Raw genomic sequence first — 24,752 nt, 5'->3', positions numbered from 1 at the left:
AGAGTCACTTCATACAGAGAGTGCCAGTTCATTGTTGTTCATCTACAACATTTGCTACACAAAAATGATGTTTGTGTTTTTCAAGCTTAAATATATATTAATTAAAACATTATACAATGTGAACATAGTATGTCATTTTTTTTTTTTAAAAAAGTTTGTTTTAAGGTCCTTTTTAATAATACATGCATTTTAAGATCCATATATAGATATCACTACATAAAAGATATTTCAAAATCAATCCTTTGCCATGCTCAAATGTATATCTGTTTCAACATTAACACATACAGATTTATTACAAAAACACATTCAAGAAAAAAAATTATAATTTATATGTCCTTGAGTTTTACTTTCCATCCCATCAAATCAAATTATTCAGCCATAAAAACAATGAAAACAATGTACTGCCACATTAAATGACACGCCACAGAGAAAGTGATGTCATGTAAGCCTTCGGAAGACCTCCTGTATTCTGATGGATCCTTGACAGGGTGTATCAAGCATAACATGTCCTTCTCATCACACAAAATATATAGAGAAAAGTTTTTTGTTTTTTTTTTTAACATTTTTGGAATACTCAGAGAAAATGTATGTAATTTACTGTTAAAAAAAACTGATGTTTAAAGGACTAGCCTTGACAACAGGGCATCCAATTTGGCCTGAAATATTCTACCCCTCAGACACAAGCTCGTTATGATGGAGCTGCACTTCTCAGTGTTGTCTGGCACAACAAAAATAAAAATAGCTATTAAAGCAAAGAGCAATATGTAATTGAATTTATGGAGTCAAACAAACTCAACATGAAAAAATGTCATTTGGCACTGTTCTCATGGAATAACTCATTCAGTATTGGCTTTATTAAAAAGACTATTGTCTCTCTCTCTCTCACACACACACACACACACACACACACACACACACAAACAAATAAATAAATAAATAAATAAATAAACACCGATCAGACATAACATTATGACCACATCCTTCTTTCTACGCTCATTGATCCACTCAGACCAGCGCAACACACACTAACACACCACCACCACATCAGTGTTACTGCAGTGCTGAGAATAATCCACCACCCAAAAAGGGGGGCTAACAAAGTATGCAGAGAAACAGATGGACTACAGTCTGTAATTGTAGAACTACAAAGTGCACCTATATAGTAAGTGGAACTGATAAAATGGACAATGAGCGTAGAAACAAGGAGGTGGTCATAATGTTATGCCTGATTGGTGTATATATACACACATAAACGTATATTCCTTGTCCGTTTTCCATTTTATCAGCTCCACTTGCCATATAGGTGCACTTTGAAGTTCTACAATTACATTAGTGCATTACCTTTTCATTTTCCTACTCTTTTATTACCCTTTTACCATGTTCGTCCATGGTCAGGACCCCCACAGGACCAGCGATTGTGTGTTAGTGTGCATTGTGCAGGTATGAGTAGATCAGACACAGCAGTGCTGCTGGAGTTTTTAAACACTGTGTCCATTCACTGTCCACTCTATTGGCCCACCTTGTGGATGTAAAGTCAAAGATAATATCTAATTTCTTGCTACATAGTTTGTGTTAGCTATCCTCTAGTCCTTTATCAGTGGTCACAGGATGCCTTTGGCTGGCTGTTTTTGGTTAGTCCAGCAGTGACACTGAAGTGTTTAAAAACTCCAGCAGCACTGCTGTATCTGATCTACTTGTACCAGCGCAACACGCACTAACATGCACGTCACTGCAGTGCTGAGAATGATCTACCACCCAAATAACTTTTGCATAGATCGCATTCATGTTTGATTTTTTTTCCTATATATATACATAGTGAGGTCAAAAAGTTGCAGTTGCAAAGAAGAAATATTTAAGATTCAGCACTGTTTCTATTTTGGGACATTGACCATGTTAAGGCCTTTGTACAAAAAGGTCAAATTTTTTTAAAGTCTTATCTCTTCCACTGAAGCTCGTGTTCAGACAACTCTCAGGTGTATTTGATCTGCTCACCAGAGGCCTTTGCACAAACTTGTGGAGTCTGTGTCACCTCAAGTGCACACTGTCATTAAGGCAAAGGGAGAGATATCAAAACCTAAGAAATTCTGAAATTCATGTAAATCTTTCTAAACTATAAAATAATGTAAAATAGAAGCATTTTCACAAGTGGTCTCAGACTTTTGGACCTTTTGGATGTATGTGTAATAAATGCCCTTTCACTGATGATACACATTTTACCCTTGATGCTCCTTCCCTGAATACAGTCAACAATCTAATCCTCTAGCTTTCTGAAACTGTTGGATTTCTTCATCTGATTAAAATATTTCCTTATTAAATTCTCATATTTACCAGGAAGTGTGAAATAACGCAGTGTGAAATAACACAGCGGCGGCACATTGTAAATGTCAGTAGTTGGCATATCTGTGCCTGCATTATGCGTGCTGTCTCTAGGCAGGGCTGAGTGACCCCTGCTGGGCCGTTCTTCACCTCCTCACCTGCCTGAGGCTCTGGAAACCTCCAGCTCTTATCTCACCAGCACATATGCATCTAAAGCTGGCTCTACTGACCCAGGCCCTCTGGCCATCACCTCACCAAATCGCACATGCTTTAGCCAGGCATGAAGACTGCATCCACTCTTCTTTAAAGAGCAGATTTAAAGACACTTATCCTGCTCCTGCAGGCGAAGGAAGAAAAGTTCCAGTCACTAGAAAGAGTGCAAAGAGACAAACCAGGCCTAAAAACAGCCCAGGCTAGGGCACCAGTGGCATAGCGTCAAAGGTTACCGCTGCAAAGTTAACAGGGTGAAAATCAATTACATGCCTGGTTCGCCTAATTGATATCTACCGCAGCATGAAGATAACACCCAAAGCGATATATTTGTTTTTGAGCGTGAGTTAAAAACCCCATTTATATTCAAGAGGGCGAGGCATTTTGGTGGAATGCACAAGCTGCTGAGACTCAAATGTAGATTAAATTAAAGCATTTATTTAGACTTCGATGACTACAGCTATACATGCAAGGCCCAGGTGGACTTGTCAGGATGCAGGTGCGCCATCTCTTTTATGGGAATCGGAATATCCACAATGCCAAACATCACAGGGCTTTTGACAGAAGCAGATGGCTTTTTTCCAGTGCTTTTGATGCTGACTTCGATCAAACAGTCAATAAGAAGTGGTGTCTATCATCTGTGCATCGCCCAGCATATGGGCTAGACTGTTGCCCCCTCCTCACTGCCATCAGGACACTGAGTCAGCATTGACTCTTCTTCCTGGCCTGGAATGACAGAGCTGTTACAATGATCAGAATCAATACTGCTGCAGCGATATATATAGCTTTCACTCAAATGGACAAAAATAGACTAGTCAGGGCCAACTCATCATTATAGGCTTGTGTGATCCTTAGAAGTACAACGTAAGGCAAATCAGTAGTGAAGAGCAATCATCAACTGAATCTCAGTGGTTAGACATATGGACATGCCTGCCAATGAGCACTGGGTTGGAGGAAATATCTCCCAGTTCTCTTGGATACAGGCAGTTTTTGTTGTTTTATACTATTTTCCTGAAAGCTCAAGAGGTTTTCACTGCAGGGCACATTTTGAGTAGTTGAATTACATACCAGCATACCTTTGGAGCTGTTGAACTTGCCTCAGTTAGTTGTCTTTGATTTACCCACTCTTCTGCTATGCCGGGAATTCAACTTGGAGAGCTCGGTGATGAAGAAAAGATAGCGGAGGCTTACTCATGTGGAATTTCATTAAATCACCACCATGTTTTCATTTGGCAGAAACATTGCTAGTCCTTATCAGTGGATTGCCTCAAAATGGAGCTATTCTGTGTCCGTCAATCAGGGGAGCTCTTTTCCTCTGCTCAGAAAGAGGGAGGCCAGAGATAAGAGAGGGGGGGATGACTATGCAATTACACGCTTTATTTTATTTTCCATCCGGGGTGTCCAAAAAAAAAGAAATCATTTCAGCCTCCAAATCGCATTACCGCCATCAGAGAATTTACAACATGCAGTTGAGAGGGGCTGGGAAGCACGGAGGAAAGTGAAGAGATCTCTGCTGCACTGAAGTTGTGACAATTCATAGTGTGTTGCCAGAGCGAGCAGATCAGCATGAGCTTGGAGGAGAGACATGATAGAGGGCTGCAGAGTGAAATATGTCAGCTACTCAGATAGAGTAGAGTGCTTGTGCTGTTCTGGAATCAGGGGGAACTGATAAGGCTTTCACCTCTGCTCAGGTCAAGGAATTGACCTATCCATGCTCTGCTCACAAATGTGCTCTTTTGCAACTCACCTAATGAGATAGCTGATGTTCTTTGGCAGCTGTGCTGGATGTCAGGCTGAAGAGAGGAAAGCTGTAAAAGGAATTCTGGTTCAATTCAATGGGTTTGAATACATGTGCACTGTTTTGGCTTTAAAGCATCTGACAAAAAAGCATTTGACAAAACCTCTGCACAGACAACACAGGATGGTATTTTTCTTGTTTTCAGTTCTCATGCACGTGAGGCATAGCGCTAGGTACTCACTACTGTATTTTCTTTGTTTCGGTTTATGCTTGGTTTTTTTGGTTTTCTCTGTCTGAAACATAGGGGCCACTTCACTTGTAGATGGTCAAGCCTTGGGATATTTCTTTATGAAAGGCCTTGATTTTAACCATTTATCCCTGATACATAGATTCATACAATTCATTGACTAAAGAATTATCACACCAACATTAGTCATATTTAAAATTCCATTAAACGGTTAAATGTTTATACTGTAACTAATTTTTGCAGATAAAAAAAACTGACTGCCAAGAGCCCCCTAACAGTGCCATCACAGGTTGGGGTAGATTGTATGTAATTAAGCTACCTTTAGCATGGGGGCAAATTACTTCTTGTTTCTAACCTGCCTAGGTTGGATTAGCAGTGTTGGGTTGTTAGTTTCTCCAAAAAAGGTATCCATTACAAATGATTAATTACTTCTCTCAAACTGTAATAGGATTACTTTACTTATTGCTTCCTACAAAAGACATCTCATTACTCAATACTTTGTAAAATCCATAAAATCTGTAATTGTACAATAGAAAACTCAATTTTTCTTTCATGTAGATAGAATGCTAGTAACAGAAAATGTCATGTAAAAGGCTTATCACTATTCTTGCTTTACTATGAAAAGACACAGCCAGTTAAGCTTGATAAAAATTATGAATGGTTAATGCCGTTTGAAAACCATGAATCTAGCCAGCAAAAACAGTTTAACAACAGCTGCATCAAAATAAAATGTATGTATCAATTGTAAAGCTCATACAGCTGTCCCTGAAGGAAAGTCAGGTCTGGTGAGGGCTCTTTACAATGCTTCCTGCACTTACACTGATTTACAATCGTCACACGGTCAGATGTCAGAGGTAGCACATATGTATGCAAATTACCGACATGGACATACACAAATCATACAAAAAGATTTGTGATTTAAATGCATCATACATAATTAAATCTGTACTATGTTAAGCCTGAAATAATATTGTAAAAGTCAGAGGAGCCAGTTGAATTTTTTTTCCACATCACACGCCTTTACACATTAACGTCACACACACAGACTCAAAAAGAGTGTCCAGTTCAATCTTTAGTTCTCAAACGCAAAATCAGCGTTATACTGATGAAGATATGATAACAATAGTAGAGAATTCACTCAAAATTTCAGAAGACACATCCTGCACCAAATTTTGACTTGAGTTCTCTTTGAATATTTTTTCAATATGCTCACAATCATCAGATTCATCTGCTCAAGAAAGGGGTCTGAAGCTCAATCATTACAAAATGTTCTTCTGCACATCGAGTGCAAACACATATTTTTACCAGAGAGGTCTCTAAATCCCCAAATCTTACACAGTGTAGCTTATTGATCTGAAGTCAAGTGTCAGCACGTGTCAATGTTCTTTATTGTCATTCATCAATACAACTTTTATACATTTGAATGAAATGTTCTTCTGGCCTTAATGTACAACACACAACAGTAGCACATCACACAAGACTGCATAGAGTGCAGATACATGACAGTGTGAAAAGAGTGTAGAATATAATATATACACACACACACACACACACACACATATATATATATATATATATATATATATATATATATATATATATATACATATATATATATATATATATATATATATCAGACAATAAATACTAGACAGGACAACACAATTTGTATGAATGGGATTTTGAAGACATATGATAAACAAAAGTAAGCTACTAGAAACTAGAAATTTGAACTAGAATATTTCACATTAGAATTCAACATTGTCAATATTATGTTGTGAATTTCAAATTGTCTGAATTCGTCATTAGGTTGATTTTTGCCAACATTCTGTAATGCCTGTCCAACACTTGCTACAAAAGACCATTTTAGAACATTTTACATTTTGCAAGCGAAAGCAAACTAGATACACTACCTAAAAAATTATAGAGCCACAAAGGAAGCCATGAAGTACCCCCCCCCACTGAAAAAGGAAATTAAAAAAAGAATAAAATCTCTCCCAGATTGCTGTCAGATAGAGTTGGCAATCCTAGTCTCTCTCCACCTTCTGATTGCATGTCTTCTCACTTCCACTAGCACTGTGAGCCAGTTATAAACAGGAAGGAAGCAATAAGTGTGATGATGTTTTTAACAGGATTATGGTTTACAACTTGACAAATATGGATTTATTTTCATAAATAGAGCAAAACACTCCACTTGCCACTCCCAGGCAATCAAATAAGGTCAGTGCTAGCAGTGTGCCCTCAAATCGTTAAATAGAAAAGCAGGGAGGGAGAAAGACAGAGAGTTTGTAGGGGAAGGAATAGAGCAAGGGAGATTATTGTGTGACTAAATCAATTGTGAACGCAAATGTGGTAAGCAGCAGGCTTAAATAAGCCAGGGAGGAGTTCAGCTCCCTCGGTTATGCAATTATGATTCATCAGAGGAATTTTCACTGGAAAAGCTGAAAAATCAATGATGTACACTGTGCACCAAAATCCTACAGAGGCTGAATGAGAAAGGATCAGGATACTGCCACAAGGTCAGTTGGACAACATGGGAGAGCTTCCATGCTATGAAGCCAATAATCTGTCTTGTAGCTTTTTCACAGAGGAGAGAAAATACACCACTTCAGGGCTAATTGAAATATCCTGTGTTCTTCGGCACATGTCAATGATTTTCATTACAAAGGTGGAGCGGTTTTATAGGATTTCTTAGCGCTTTTTTGACCCATGTACTAGGAAAATGATTTGTTAAACATGGTGTTTGAAATGCATTTCTGCCTGTTTCCCACTATGTTAGCCCACCCTTTCATCTCTCTTTTCTATGCTGCTGACACACAAGCCGTGAAATGGCATTCTGAGCTAATGAAATATCTACAAACATTTCCGTGGCTAAAGGGAAAAGAAGCTGTTTGTCTACTTGCACTTTGTCAGCTGAACAAATCTGTTTCCAATACACCCCACCAATGATGGTGGGAGGCTGTATATGGGTTAAAAATAAACCTAGTTGCTACTCGTTACAGCATTTCCATAAAAACAACTGTGAAAATAAGGATTGAAGCAATCTTTTTTTATGAACTTTCAGCCTCAAACATCCCACTGCTGACTATGATGCTATTACCCAGCTGCTAAACAACAAAAGGATTGTGAGAGGCAGAGGAGCAGTGCAGGTTGGAGTGGGTCCTGTGAGCATTTTTAGTCTGCACATGGCTCTTGCATTTGTACTAGAATTGTATTTGAACTGTACTGTTGGTTGTCAGATGGCAAATAAGACATTAAACAGCTACTAAGCAACTAAGTCCTGTTTACACCTGGTCACTTCATGTGACTAGTGTCTGAATCCTGACTGGATTTTAGCCACATGCATTTACACCTCGCAGTCATGGTGTAAAATACGTCTCTCATTAGTTGGACTGAAGTCCGATTCCTGTGTGGGAGGGAATATGCAAGTCAGCTCATTACGCAGCAACCAAAGCTGTTTAGATATTTGTTTGAATATTGTATGGTTCCTGTAAGTCATCTGTAGTTTTGCACAGTAGTGTCTCTCCCTATTGCTGCTAAGCATTTTGTTTTGTCCGGTCACCAACGCATCTGCCATGATTATCTTCTACACAGACAAGGATCATGCACCCAGTGATGTATTGCATGGGCAGGAGTTTCAGTTATACTGGAGGGTTTTGGTTGTCAAAGGCGGACGTGGGAACAAGTCACAAGTCAAGTTGCAAGTAACAAGTAAGTCTCAAGTCTTCACACTCAAGGCCCGAGTCAAGTCCCAAGTCAAGTCAGTCCTAAACAAGTCAGTTCAGCTAAGGCCATAACACTCAATAATGGTAACAGTACTATAGCCTTTTAATGACAGTAAGTTAGCAGTGAACGGCTGTATATTAATTTTTTATTATTATTTTACCCTTCCAACTCAAATACAAAATCCATGGTACACAGATAGCCATGGCAGGCATAATGATATACACAAAGAGTAGTGCACTGCCTACGAAAAAGAATTTTAAAAGTACTACTAAGCTTTTAGTTTAGTTGGTCAGCCAACTAAAAAACAGCTGCTAGTTTGAATTAAATTTAGACGACAACAGAAACCAAAACGACCAAGCTGAACAAACTTTACAGAAAAGACAGCAAAATAATGGTGAAGATACGAAGCTGAAGCTGACTTTATTGCCAGCTTCTTATTTGAATTTTCCATTCCACCTTAAATGGTGCAGCAGTTACGTTCCAGCCCCTCACTGCAGCACCATATAAGGTGGAACAGCAAATTTGTGAAACTGGCGAATAAAAAGTTTCAGCCTTGTGGTGAATATTGGGCTTGTTTTACCTGCAGAAGCTGTTAAAATTGATCAAATGGAGAGCGCTGTGTCTCTTTTGTTTTGCTACCATGAGGAAAATGGTCAGTTCACCTGGAAAGTTTCTCTGTTAAAAGTTTAGATCTGAGCAAGAGTGCATTGATGCTTCTGACGCTTCACTTGTTTCTAGCTTAAGGAGGCGAATTTGAGCTCTAACGCTTCTCTTGTCATTCGAAATAAAAGAAGCCGAGCATAAACACGGTAACGTTCATCTGACGACGTTTATTCAATTTATTCAATTTCTGTCCTGTCTGCAGTCAGTCTCTTCACGTTTCTTCCTTTTGAGTCTCAAGTCTTTCTGAGTCATGACGCTCCAGTCTGAGTCAGAGTCCGAGTCACTGGTGTTGAAGTCAATATCTTTTTTTTCGATTTTATCAAGTTGAGTTCTAAAGTCCACAATTCCGGTCAAAGGTGTCTTGAAGAGACGGATGCGTTTACACTGCTATAACATGGTTCAAATGCATCTCAGTCCACTTCCCAAAGTGGTTTGAGCGATTTTATTTGTATCTGGTTTAAATGCGTTTTGGATGCATTTACAATTGCATTTTGGACACCAGCCCTTCAGAACCCGTCTGATTGCATTGCTTCAAAGAACCTTTTTTGACACCTTTATTTTCAAGCACGTCATTAACTTGACGTGTAACTCACTCACTCATTTACTAGATATTCACTCACTCACTCACTCATGCACTCACTCACATTTAGCAGCCTGAAGATTCACCAGAAGGGGGAGCTATTAGCACTCAAATAGCTTTTGCTGCCCTGCATCAATGGCAGTGTCCTTATAAAGAATGTTGATAGCTTGATAAACATGCAACATTTCTAACATACCTGCTATAAAGTGGGTTGTGGGCTTACTATAAAGCTTTATAAACATATTTTAGCATATACCGTCCTCCACAATAAGTCCTTAGCAGAATCCCCATGGATACTGAAGAAGAAATAACTTAAAACAAAGCAAAAGCATTTCTTCAGCACACTGCAATATGTAACCTGCAACATCTCCAACATAAATGCAATATTTCTAAAACTACATTTTTTTCAGTGCAAAAACAGCTTTTGAACACGATGCAAAGCCTGGAGGACACTGAAAGCTAAGAAGTATTTGAAGGCTAAACATATAAAGACACATGCCCTCAACAAACACACAAAAAAGAAGGTAACTGTAAAGGATTACAGAATACCAGGGAAATGAATTTGAAGTTTTTTTTTGTTTTTTTTTTCACACTAATGTATTAAGCTGTGTATGTGAGCCTGCTGAAGCACTTCACAATTCTGTACATGCAAATTACTTTTGTTATGACTTGCATGTACCATAACTTCTCTGATTGAGGTGAAAGGTCACTGATGATGCATTTAACAGGCTTTAATTGGCACAATGTATACTGAATTGCCAAGTCTCTTGTCTTCCATTAATTCCTTATCCAGTCATTTCTGCTCAACAAGTGCTACAACACTTCACATTATTGTGAAGAACAGAGGCCAATAAATTTGAGTGGCCCCAAAGAGAACGAGTAAATAAAAATGTAATTAATCAGAAACTGAATTATAGATACAGGGATATCTATTTGGCCTGGGAAAAAAAAAATGGCCTGGTGTCTTTTTCGACTGTAGCACTCCATCGATCTGAACCAGTCACCCACCAGCAAAGTGCAATGAAAAGCACTTACTACAATAACATCTTGCTGAGGCCCAGAAGAGAAATAAAAGAGCAGGAACCATATCTACCTGGACTTATTCTAAGAAGTGACAGACCACTGTTCACTAACTCAGCACTTGTAAAGGGGATATTTGAAATGCAGGTCAGGACAAATGAAAAAGGTCCTGGCCGCAATCTCCGTGTGTCAAATTCTTATTGATTATATTTGATTTAAGATCATTAATTTTTGTATATGCTTGACTCTCCATTTTTCATTCAGACACAAATACAAATTATATAGATTTATTGGATTTTCAACTTGTTAATGCTTCAGGACTAGGCAGTCATGGATCAGTTTATTAACTACACTTGGAACATCGACTCAGTGAGGACCTTAACAGATCTTCTGAAAATAAGATGTGTTAACAAAGGACATGCTGGGAGGATTTACTATGTTTTTAGACCAGCTATGCTCATGTACAAACCTAAGCTCCAAACAATTTGAGACAGTATCTGAAATGCAAATAATAACAGAAAGCAGTGATTAGTAAAATCTGTTTAACCTGTTTTAAATTGAAAACAGAACAAAATCCAGTATTTGATGTTTTACCTTATGAATTGTATTGTTTGTTTCTTTGTATTTGGAAATAGACATTCATTCCAAATCTGATTCCTGCAACACATTCCAGAAAAGTTTTTTTTGCCATTCTTTCAGTTTACAAGTCTTCAGCTACATGACCTTCATTGTTGTATTTTGCACATCATAATGTACCATATACACCAATCAGGCATAACATTATGACCTTGTTTCTCCGCTCATTGTCCATTTTAGCAGCTCCACTTACTATATAGGTGCACTTTGTAGTTCTACAGTTACAGACTATAGTCCATCTGTTTCTCTGCATACTTTGTTAGCCCTCTTTTACCCTGTTCTTCAGTGGTCCGGACCCCATGGACCCTCACAGAGCAGGTACTATTTGGGTGGGGGATCATTCTCAGCACTACAGTAACATTAACATTGTGTTATTGTGTGTTGTGCTGGTTTGAGTGGATCAGACACAGCAGCGCTGCTGGATTTTTCAAACTCTGTGTCCACTCACTGTCCACTCTATTAGACACTCCTACCTTGTCAGTCCACCTTGTAGATGTAAAGTCAGGGATGATAGCTCATCTGCTGCTGCACAGTTTGTGTTGGTCATCCTCTAGTCCTTCATCAGTGGTCACAGGATACTGCCCACAGTACGCTGTTGGCTGGACATTTTTGGTTGGTGGACTATTCTCAGTCCAGCAGTGACACTGAGGTGTTTAAAAACTCCAGCACCACTACTGTCTGATCCACCCAGACCAGTGCAACACACACTAACACATCACCACCACATGGGTAAAAGGGGCCTAAAAAAGTATGCAGAGAAACAGATGGACTACAGTCTGTAATTATAGAACTACAAGGTGCACCTATATAATAAGTGGAGCTGATAAAATGGACAATGAGCGTAGAAACAAGGGGGTAGACGTAACGTTGTGCCTGATTGGTGTATTTTCAATAGGAGGAAGATCTGGGCTGCCGGCAAGCCAGTCTAACACCAGCACCATGCTACTGTAGTATGTGCAGAGTGTGGCTTGGTGCGGCCATGTTGAAATAAACTTGGATGTCCCTGAAAAAGACGTCGTCTAGAAGGCAGCATTTCGTCGCTGGCCAAAGAAAAATAAGTATCTACAATGTAGTAACTTTACAGGAGAGGGCATAAACTTTCTTAGCTTTTAATGTAAGTTCATGTAAAGAGATTTTATTCTAAGTAATTTTGGAGCATTTCTGTTCCATTCATCGTGATGTTTTACATAATGTAAAGGGCAGCTAATGGGTTCAAATTACATATAAAAGTAAATATATCAAAAAATGGAGATACTTGGTACAGATAACGGACCATATCTTTCCACCATATATGACAGACCCTGGCTTTTCAACTTTACACTGGTAACAATCTAAATGCCCTTTTCTTCTTTGGCCCACAGAACACAACATCCATTATTTCCACAAACAATCTGAAAAGTTGACTTGTCAGACCACAATACTTGTTTCTACCATGCATTCCACCTTTCATTTAAGATTAGCTTGAGCCCACAAAAGCTGCACCAATTTACGACATTCTTGACATATGGCTACTGCTGTGCATAGTGCAGTGTTAATAAATGAAAAAGTTACTATTTGTTAGTTAGAAATGTAAATGAATTATAAATTGAATGAAAATAAATTAATAAAAGCAGAGCACAAATATAAACAGCAAACATCAATGTACATTCAAATTAATTTGCTACCAAATGTGTGATTAGGAATATTTCACCCATAAAAGTTATATAAACCCACAAAATTATGCGTTCTGAGTCATCCAGTGTTAAGACGGCTATAATGACATTAGCTTTTACCTGGCTGTTAGAGCTTCCTTCAGGCTGAAGCACATGCCGTTAGGTGTTTGATGTATTGCTGAGCTGGCACCTTATTTCGCTCTCTCTGAGCTACAGAGTGCAGCTGCTTCATGGCAGCCATGCCGGAGATAAGCAAGAGCTGTGTGGGCTGTGCTGTGCTGGATTACATTCAGGTCAGAGGAGCACGGCTACAAATGACCAGTCAGGCAGTTTTCTGCCTTGCGTTTTCCATTTATCTTTATCACTGCAATGCCTGCTCACATGTCACACAGAACTCATTTGCTAAAGCATTTGAAAATGCTAAACACAACCACACATCTACAAGTGTGTGTATATGTATACATACATACGTTTACAGAAAATGTTTGCTGATTTCAAAGAACAGTTGAAGGAGAAGTAAAAACGCAATGACTGCAGACATAATAAAAGCTCATCTGTACTTTTCAATTAATCTACTAAAGTACTTTGTGTAAGGCAGAGAAGGCTTTAGAAAGACTGCATGTTTTGACTTTTCCTTCCAACTACACAATAATATTGAACAATCTCTCAGAAGGACAAATAATCAAATCTTTGTTTGGCAGTTTTACTTATTGCAGACCTGCTCCACACCTGGTGAGAAGAAAAATTATAAAATGAATTTTCATACGGTAGTAATCACATCACACTGTTAAACAGAGTAATCCGTTAAAAACTCACAGTATGCATCCGATAAGAACTCACCAAGGTTGTGGGGGATTAAGATGAAAGAGACAGTGGCCCACAAAGATGGAACCTTTTTTTCCCATGCGATTTTTAGGCTTATTGAAAGATTCTTGAAAAATAATAGTTAATGATTAGTTTTAGATACAGTGTTCCCCTGTGTAAATGTTCAGTGGTCTAGTCAAGTCACAGTCTGTAAGAAGAGTTTTCTTTTTAATTCAAAGATGAAAAAAAATGCAAATCAGGCTTTCCAAAATGTCAAGAAAAACGAAAAAAAGAGGAACAGCAAAAACAGAGAAGACAGTGTCACCCAGTTTTTTAGAGGTAAGGTTGGGTTATGAAGATATACTAGAGCTGTTAACAGAAACGAAGCTAATGCTACACAAACTGTACTTGTCAAATGGAATGCAACTGAGCTGTTTACAAAATCTCCCATGCCCTACTGCAAATTTACAGTGTTTTCCAGTTTTCCCCTCGTAAATCAATAGTGCAACAAACCCTCTGATTTTGTGTAAAGACATCATGTTCTCTCGACCTCTGAAATATAAAGTTTAACTTGAAATTGAAAGTGAAGTAGAAGTGGTTCAGTGTCTGCTGTGTATGCTAAGGACTCTCTCTCTACCCCTTCTGTTTTGAGCCTGGGTAAAGCGTGAATTAAAACCATAATATCTCCATTATTTCACCCCTGAAGTTAATGATCTAGAGCTGGATGAAGGAGCATGTTTGTGGAGATTTTAGTGGGGTTTGAATAATGTGTCTGTTCTACACTAGTCAAAAACAATTCACTATAGACTTTTGCTTCACCAGATGTAATGATGTAATACTTTTGAGGAGCAATAAACATTAAAATTTGGCAAATTTAATACAGTATATTGATATGCAGTAATGTTGTTTATGCTCATATTCACCCCTTGTTGCATACTAGAGAGGAGCTGGCATGATGGAACTATAACAAAATAGGGTTAGTATGAAAATTGGGCTCATTTTAAAATTGTGACATGTTCTGCTAAGGTAAATGAAGTTAAGTCCCATGCATGAAATTTGAAGGGGGCCCAAAATTATCCCATGGAGTTGCCCATGGAGTTATGAGAAAGAGTAGAGGTAGAAGCAGAGGGAAAAGAAGGCTGAAGGCAATTTAGGGTATGAGTAATTTAAAAAGTAATTTAAAAAGTAAAGGAGAATAGACATTAAAAACATGACTAAAACATGATAAAACAATAGATTTTAAAAGAGAAAATCATTAAACTAAAAATTAAATTAGGATAATTAAAAATTAAGTTAAAAATTAAAAGTGATATTAAGATAATAAAGTGCCGTTGCAGAGGAGAAGGGCTATGAAAGCCAGCAGTGTTTGAAACTGAGCTGAAAGCTGCTCAAATAGGAACATTTTAAGCCTGGATTTAAAAGTGTCCAGTGTTTAGGGTCTTTTAATGATGCATAGTAGCTAAACGCTGTTTCTCCATGTTTAGTCTTCACCTTCGGCAGGATAGTTCCTAATGATCTGAGAGTTCTGCTCAGCTCGTATCACTGGAGCATATCAAAGAAATATGCTGGTCCTGCACCACTGAGCGATTTATAGACCAGTAATAGTACTTTAAATTCTATTCTGTAACAGACTGGTAGTCAGTGTAAGGATTTAGGAATGAGGGTGATGTGCTCCTTTCTTTTACTCCTAGTGTCCATCTGGCATTTTGAATCATCTAAAGCTGTTTGATTGTCTTTTTTGGGACAAAAAGGACAGTCAAAGACAATCAAACAGCTAAAGAAAAGTTTCTATTTGTGCTGTTAAATGTCATTTTAATCACACTATTTAACATAACATTATTTACCACGTAAGCGCAACTAACAAAATCACATTGGAATTTTTTTTTTCTTTTTTTAAAATTTCTCCTGGGGAGGAATGCTGCCAGACCCTCCTAGTAAAGACTTAGCCCCCTCTTCCATAAATTTCTAGTGACACCCGTGGTTGGCACCTTCGAGTACTTCCTGGAAAGCATGTGTTGTGGCTAAAAATGGCCTGGTGTTGAGTGATGGGAAATATGACAAGACAGCTTAGTGAACATGACGGCATTAGGCAGGCACCAGATCTGTGAAGTGAGAGAGAAATCCTTGCTTTAATGAGTGGCCATGATGTCCATCTCGCTGACTGACAGAGTCTACACAGGCCTAGGAGTGTTAAATGTGAAAAAGCTTGGCCCGCCTGCCATACGCACACACGGGGTGATTTATATGCATGGCAGAGGGCTTTTATAAATAGTGTGCTCTGACTCACAGCCCTCTAATTGCTCATGGCAAAGCTCTCCTATCGTGTCTATGTGTCTCTCTCTAAAAGGCCAGTGCTGTTGCATGTCCATCCCTGCTTTTGGCCACAGGGCTAAGCAGCCTCATGCCTCACTCTCACACCAGCTTGGAGAACCATGAAGCTCTGCGTTAAATGTGAAGAACCAAAACTATTTTTTTTTCTGTCTCTCGATCTCTTTTTGCTGCAGGGGTTCCCAAGAGCAAGTTCGCTCACTGTTTGCCTCCAAGGAATGTGCAGCAGATCTGTAATGCCTGACCTCCTCTGAAGCGCCAGCTCATGTGTGAGAGGACAACACACTGGTAGTTTGGTGGCGTGCTTTTAGGCCTCATCACATCAGCCAGTGGGGGACATCCGCAGCAATGTTTTTCAACATACATCCCACAGGCCAGAGCCAGCATGCTACACATTAATCCAAACGCATGTGCTTCTTCACATCTTCACTAACAAATAAACATGTCCACTGCACATCTGCATTAGCATTCAAAAGACTGGAATTGCTTGTCGTGTAAGTTATTACTATTTCATTTAATAATAGCTTATACAACATAGATTGGAATTCAATGAGCAAGACACTGGATGGTATTTCAAGAAGTTTTATTCAAAATTTCAAGTTTTTCTGAACACCAAGAAATTGTAAGTAGTATACTGTACTCATATTTTAATTGTAATTTGTTGATTTGCTCCTTTTCAAATGCAAGGAATTCTGGATTTTAGTTCTGGTGACTTGGTGACTGGTCCTAATCTTTGCATCATTCATTTTGAGACCTCATCTTGACTCTCATAGGTAATAATCACTGTCTCATTTATTCTGAGACCCTCCCCAATTGTGATTGGTCCTAATCAGTGCGTCATGTGTTCTGTATATATATATATATGAACTTTGTGTATGTCTATAATATATTTTATACATTTTACATATACATATATATTTACTGCAGCTTCTGTTTACTTTCATGTAGTTCTTCTGTCTTTTGAAGTATAGTGCTGGCTTAATGGCATAGGCCTTGCTTAAAATGAAGAGGTGAATGATAAAAACGGAGAGTAAGGGGTTAAATGGCAAACTTTGTGATCAATAAATGAAGCAAAGCTACATTTAGTCTAAAGACAGCATGTGGTCCATTTGTAAAAAAAAATTTACAACTGTATAATACACTGTGAATGAGCAGAACAGATGCCGTGGGCACTCAGAGTAAGCAAGATTTCTTTCATGACAGTGATTAATCATTGTTCTGTGAAAAGTGACACCAATGGACAGTCTTGGAACAAGAGTTCCTTAATCTACTGACTTGGCAAAAACAGAACAGCCTTTTCACCAATCATTTTCACTCTCTTTTTAGGTTTCATTACACTCTTATGAAAGAGTTTATCATTGCAATTTACCAGTCATTAATAATTAATGGTCAATTACATTAGTAAGCAAAGGCTATCCCTTTGGTGCAAGTAATAACATCCTCAAAATTAAGGTAATTACAGTGACAGCTTAAAAGTGTTTTTTAAAACATTAAGCAAGCTCTTAATAATCATGGGCAGCAATGTTCAGCCTGGGAGGTTTTAAAAATAAGCTAACCTCAAGCACAAATGAGAAGCTGTTGGAATGTGCTGGGGGCGTGGCCTGAAGGAGCACTGTGGCCAGTGGCAATATAAGCAGAAGGAAGGGGAAAGAATGAGAGAATTTTACCTTTTTATCCCTCTTCTGGGGCAAAAGTTGATTGATTCTCTGACCTGGACTTTATCCCTGGGGTAAGTGCTGGATTTAAGCTAATATGGGGAGCTGGAGGGTTCAGTTCAGTTCAGGGGGCTTTTGAGGGCGTTCTCAGATAGGACTGCAGAGGGCAGGAGGGCCTGCTGGGAGCTGGATGCAGAACCTGAGGAATAGGGAGGTGACATGCCAAAACAGGATGCAGGAGAGAAAGATTTGAATCTGGGGCGAACAAGACAGCAAGAGAAAGAGAGATAGGGAGAGATGACGCATGCTCCGGAGTAAGAGTAGGAAGTGGGAGACAGAAGGAGGCAAAGGTGAGGAAAAAGGTGTTATGTTATATTTGCAACTCCTACTATGTTGTTGCTAGGTTACTATCTCAGCATTAGTGTAAAGTAGACAGCGTGCTGTATAGAATGCCACAGCGATCTGGAATGAAGCCCATACACACAGCACAGCCATTAAGGAAGTACGTCAACTCAATTTACATACACTGTCAAACCAAATGTTTAGATTCACCACTGTATCTATTCTGTATCACTCTGTGAAACTGTCAAAGTCTTTAATTCAGTGGTACCCCTATATAAAAACTGAAGAAAGCTTGATTGCAACATTAAATAAGCTCCAGTGGTCGCATTTCCATGCACTTAACAATCCAATCATAATCAGATTTCTGCAGTTATCTGATTATTCAAATGGTCGAGTAAACAGCATACAGCATAATTTCTTAGCTCAGAGTAAGGTCTAGAAATCCTATTAAGAAATCCAACAAAAAGAGCTGGATTTTAGCTTAGTAATCAGATTTCTCAGAGCATGTATACTCTTATTCTGATTTCTTTCAGATTTCTCAGTCAAAAAAAGATAGTGGTACTGGAAATAAGCAAGCAGTGTTGTCACAAGATGGCATCAAACATTTTTGCAGTGATTTTTAGGTAAATTGGGTGTTTTTTAAAAAAAAGCTGCAGTATGAAGTTTGAATTTTACTTCATGGTTACGTCATATCTTCTTCTGTGAGTTTATTGGCTGGTTGCAAAGCAGGAATCTGATTACTGCCTGACTCATGTAGACCCAGAGTTTCCCTGATTATCTGATTACTCAGTGCATGTAAATGCGTTGATCAGATTACTGACAAAATCTGATTTTCTGCAGTTATCAGATTATTAAGTGCACGTAAACGCACTCAGTGTTAAAGAAGAGAACACACAAACAGTGTTTTATTTGATGTTCTATTCATGCTTTTCACAACTTTTAGGGTGTGTCAAGAAGGGTAGAGTGGGTGGGAGGGTTGAGGTTGAGGGGGGGTTCAGGTAGATCCAAAACATGTCAAAAAAAACCATTCTGATTAAATCACGCTGTACATTAACATGAGTGCATAGTCATTTACACATCAAGTTGGGGTTGAAATGAATTAATTATTAATAGAATACCCAAACAATATTGTCAATGTAGCTTAAGTAGGTATGAATCACTGGATTGAGTTCCTATAATGACAAAACATTACTTATTGTTTAAACTCAGCAGTGTGTAACTACACTACTGCTGTCTTACTACCAGGGTCCTAAATGAACACTCACCAAATGCCACTTAAATGTGTGTAGATTTAAGCTAAGCTCAGAGCTAAGCTTTGATATACAGCACCTATATTTCTGGAAGGCTTCAGATGGCGTCCCAGCATTGATGTAGACATAAAATTATCAATATGCCAACTGCACACATCATTTATCAGTGTTTACTGCTGAAACATTTTCATTCCCTTTATAAGCAGATTTTGTTCAAGTAACACAGTTCTTACTGTGCATCCTTCAGTTTTATAATGACTTTACAATGACTCATTCAGTAACAATGTAAACTTAAAATTGGGTTGAACATGGTGGTCCTATTCAGACTATAACAGATTATTTTTGTTATTGTCTTTTTTTAAATGTACATTTATTTTAAAGGGGAATTTCATTGATTTTTTCAAAATTTCTTCATGGTTCAATCATTAAGACTAAGTCGTTCAGTGTGATTTGACATGAAATGGTTCATTTCTGAGAAACGTACATACACATATTTCTTTGGTTGTGATGGGAGCCAGAGGTCAAGAAGTGTACAACATAACTATGGTCAATTCATTTACTACACAAAATGACCAGTAAACCAACAGGTGTCTTCTGGGCTTGTATATGTAATGTTAATAAATGTAATGGCTATGTTTGTTTTGTTTTTTGGACACTATTTTGCCTTACAACACCCTGCATGTGCCTCTCTGGCTTGCAAAGATTTAAAAAATACACTTCAGTTAAGCAAAACTATCGTAAAACAGTGTCTCAGACATCTTGCATCAGACATCTGACAAAGGTTTTGGAGATATACAATGAGAAACATTTATTGCAAGTAGCTATATTTCAGTGAATGTGCCTGAAGTTAAGCCATATTGTTAGGTTTGTTTTGAGATATTCTTAGAACAGGTGCTATATAAATTATGTAGCAGATAGCAGAAGAGCTGAATGAGGGTAGGGAAAAGCAGGCCCTCCTGATCACTGTGGTTAATAACATAATACTCGCATCAGGTCAAAAGCTGACCTACATAGTTTTGCTTGTAATTAAAAAGTCCACTTTGTGGGGAAAAACACCCACACCTTCTAGTAGGCTGGCTGTGCCCCTGACTTATTCTCGAATAGAGGAAGAAGATGTGGAGTTAAGTTACTGTCAAAAGGAATCTGTTGTAAATGCAGCACTGAATTAGTAATTTTATCAATCAAAAATCCATAATCAGGTTCAAAATCTGTGACAAATTTTCTTATATATGTTTTTTCACATGTCATGTGACATGTGAATCATTATTTACACATTTAGTTCACACTTTACGTTTCACTTCATGGTTTCAGATCAAGACTGTGTGGCATAGTTTTGACAGTTTATTGCCACAACTTGTAGAACTCCATTTGTGCGTGAGCTGCTTGCTAATTGAAGCTCCTTTAACAGTGAACAAGATCACTCACATCCCTCACAATATGAGCTGTGTCTTTCAAAAGGCTGGAATTGTAATCGTGTGTGTTAGTTGAGATTCATGAAAGTGGTCTGAAAGTTGTTATCCATGATTGCCTGGACTAGAGGATTTGTAGCTGTAATATGAAGATTGCACTCACAAACCAAAAAGATTTAGAGTTGTGATTCATAAAGTACAATCTCATCATTGCATTCATGTACAATTTTTTTGACACCCTTTTGGCATAGGTTTTATTTCAACTTTGGCAAAGACACACTGAAAATGTTACACGGATCATCATATGATTAGTGTTTTATGCAAAATATCAACATTAAGGATATGTTGTAGTAAATATAATCCAATAACTATATAGTAATAGTATAAAGTAATAGTATTATTCAAATGATTAAAATTCTTCTTCTCTCCAGAAATATTCACAAACATAATGCACTATTATGACAGTACTGCAGCTGGCTTCTTCTATAAATGGAAGCTTTAGCGAAAGTTCTGCCAGGAAGACTCTAATGCTACGTCACTCATTCATTAGTCCTGACCAATCACGGGCCTATACCTGTCTTTAAAATGACTCGACTTACGTGCCTATTCTGCTGCTTACAGGTGCATATGTTTTGACATTCCTTCCTCCCCACCACAACCAGTTGGGCCCATATCTAGTTGTCCAGGGGAAGGCTCTGCCCCTGCCGTCTCTATCCTCCAAGACTCAATGCTCCAAGACCTGGACTGACGACTGAATTGTTATCTTTCAACTTATCAACAAAATTCCATTGAGGATACTGTCCTCCTTGACTCTTGCCTCTTTCTTTCTGGCAGAACTTATTTTCTATTAACATTAGTTTTTATAAGAAAGGTTCACCAACCTTAACAACTTAGGTAGCATCACCCTGCTGAGAAACACAGCGTGAAATTCATGCTCATCTAAGCAGGTTTATGCTGGTTTATGCTGGTCTGGAGCTGGTTTAGCTGGTCATCCAGCATGGCCATGGTGGTTGACTAGCATCCAAATCGAAACAGAATCCTGGTTTTGTGGTGATCAGGATAACAGCATCCATTGCTTCTGATGAAGATACCAGTGTGTGTGTGTTAGTTTTTGACCAAATATGTCCTGAATTTTGGGTTCGGTTTTGGTTTTGGGCAAGAGTTTTTATTTCAATGCATCAGTATTTAATATTAATATTAATAATAATAATAATTGGTAACACTTTCTATGAATATAATGTTAATGAGAATCTATAAACACATTCATAACATTTATACATGTAACATATTATGAACATGACTAAAAATATTTATCAAAATAAATGACACTTGTTGGCTATGTTTTTATGCATTAAGAATTTTTTAACATAATGCATTATAAGTAGTGTTTATAATATGTTATATTGCCAGTACCAAAGACATCAGTCCTACCTTGTGGTGTGTATTAGTAAAAAATCTGCCCAATCATAAATGCACACAGAATTAAATTGTCATTATGGGTATAGATTGTTATTGATAAGCATATGACATTACACGCCCATTATAAAAGTAAGAGTAAAAAGAGAAATGTACATTTATTTACAGCATTTCCAGTATTTTATTTCTCACTCACAGACATTGTTAAGGCTGGGCCTTTGGGGCTTAAGTCCTGAATATGTTGATGCCATATGATGCACTTTCCTTCACCATCACTCTTACTTTACAAGTTACAATACAACACAGCAACCCAAGTACCCATCAGATCCCTCCCCTGAAACCCCCTCTGACACCACACTGAGCATGAAGTTGTGGAGGCAAGTTAGTAGAGTGCCATCATGGTTATTTGCTTCCTCACTCCTTCTTACATTAACCACCAGAAACCTCCACTTTGTAGGTAACCTTTGTTTGGCACTACAGTAATGCTAATTTCTGCTAGCACTCTACTGGATATGTAGTGTTAAGTTAGCATCAAGCTAACAGTGATGTACACTAACTTTCCCATGTAAGGTATGCTTCACTCTTTATGTTGCAGTGTTTCAGTAAATCTTTTAGTAAACACTTCAACTTGAAGCCTCAGTCATAATATTAAAGTATGTCTCACTTTACTTAGTTCTGACAAATACAACTTACAATCTCTTATAATGGGGTTGTAATGTCAGATGTCTATTAATAGAAATCCACAACCATAATGACAACTATGTAAACTCTGTGTGTATTTATGACTAGGTAGGTTTGTTAATCATAATGTACTCTATAAGCTGGGATTTTGTTGGCAAAATATGACGTTTTATAATCACTACTTATGCATTATGTCAATGATTCATAATGCATTATAAACATAGCTATAAAGTGTAATGCATATTTATAAATATTTGTAGCCATGTTTATGATGCCTTACATGGTATGAATGTGTTCTCAGGTACTTATAGACATGATATTTATACAAAGTGATACCTAATACATACATACATATGTACCAGTGTACCAATACTCTCTTAAGAGCACCAGTCACAAGGATGCAGGAATTGCTGTGAGGGACAATTCACTCCTCTCCAAACTTTGGGAGGACATTACTGCTCTACCCAAAGCCATATGAAGTCTCATCCATAGGCTACACTAAACACTGTAACATATTCAAAAAGTGTTGTGGAAGAGTGTCAAAAAATGAAACATTTGAATTTACAGCATTCCCACACAGACTTCTATTGTTTCATTGTTGCCACTGTATCCAGTACGCATTCCTATGCTTCCATCATTCATTGCTTCAGTGTGCCATCTGCTAATGCATCTCACATTTGATCCCCTCCTCCCCACTGGCAAGGCTGCCTTTCTCATCACAAACATGCTAATGAGCCCATATTCCTGCTCCCACTGAGTATACAAAACAGGCAAATGGATGTTCGCTGAAAACAGGCATCATCAGCAGTGGGGTGAGCCACACAGAGACGAATCTCATGTTCGTTAGCGGCCCTGTGATTGACATAATTACACCCCAGAGTCAGTAAGATGGAGGAAGGTAATGCTGTAATATGCACCCACTGCAGATGATTCATACAGGCATTTAGCTGTTCGTCATTAGCCGCTGCATTATCAAGAGGGTTGGGCATGTAAAGGTTGTTTTTAAAATAGGCTTACATGAGCACAACATGACACAAAATGGGTCTGGGAATGTATTTTTTCTAATGGCGGGGTATCAATTATATTTACATTATGGAATTCAAACGGACTGAGACAGAAGCAAGGAGAGCGAGAAACAGTTGAATAGACAGATGAATAAACAGTGGGGCACAGCCAGCCAAACAGATGGACACATAGACAAGGTAATATATGCAAATAATGCCAGTAAGTGGCTATTCTCACATACTTTTTCCATGTCCTCAAAGATACTCGTGCTGAATTGTTCTCATATGTCTGACAGCTTGAATGAGCTGGAGGAAGAGCGCAGAGGAGAATCCCTCTGGATAGAGAGATGCATTATGTACGAACACACTCAAACAGATGTTAGAAGTGGCATGAAAAAGCCAGACTGTCTCTGAACCTTTTGAATGCGTATCTCCGACATCTGATCAATTCCAAAGTGAATAGAAAATGTCAAGCAAAAACAGATCCAGGATGAGCCTTAAATATTTCAACTGGATTGAAAATTCAGCCACACACATTTCCCTCTGCAAATACTATATGCATATTGTACACTCACCTACCATGTATAATGATTTAAAGAGCGTTCCCGCAAGACTTGGCTCTTGTTTACATTATCCCTAGCACCACACTAGCACTTAATCGGACGATGAGGGGCTCTCCTCCCTCTGTGGCTTGTGCTGGGGACCCTGGCTGTTCCCAGCTATTAACTCTATTAAAAGGACTTCCAGATTGCCTTTGACATTAGTGAGCCACTCACTCAATTTGGCATGTGAGGCACGCCAAGTGATAGTTAATTGATGCTAAATTTCCATATTGTGCACATCTGTGTTGTAATTGCCTGCATTTCTAACCAAATTAGAGAAGATTGCTGATTTATAATATGCTGTCCCTGTGTGTTCAACACAGCATTTCCGAGGGCTCTAATTACTGTTCCAACAGTTCTGGTGACAAATCGCACTTTCCTAAAGGGACACCATCATCACTCTTCACTCCCCATCAGGCCTCCCTTTATCACTCCATCATGTCTTTCACTCTTTTGCCACCAATTTCTGACCT

Source organism: Colossoma macropomum, unplaced genomic scaffold (genome assembly GCF_904425465.1).
Source record: "Colossoma macropomum unplaced genomic scaffold, Colossoma_macropomum, whole genome shotgun sequence".
NCBI classification, from domain to species: Eukaryota; Metazoa; Chordata; class Actinopteri; order Characiformes; family Serrasalmidae; genus Colossoma; species Colossoma macropomum.
This window is presented reverse-complemented; position numbering follows the sequence as displayed.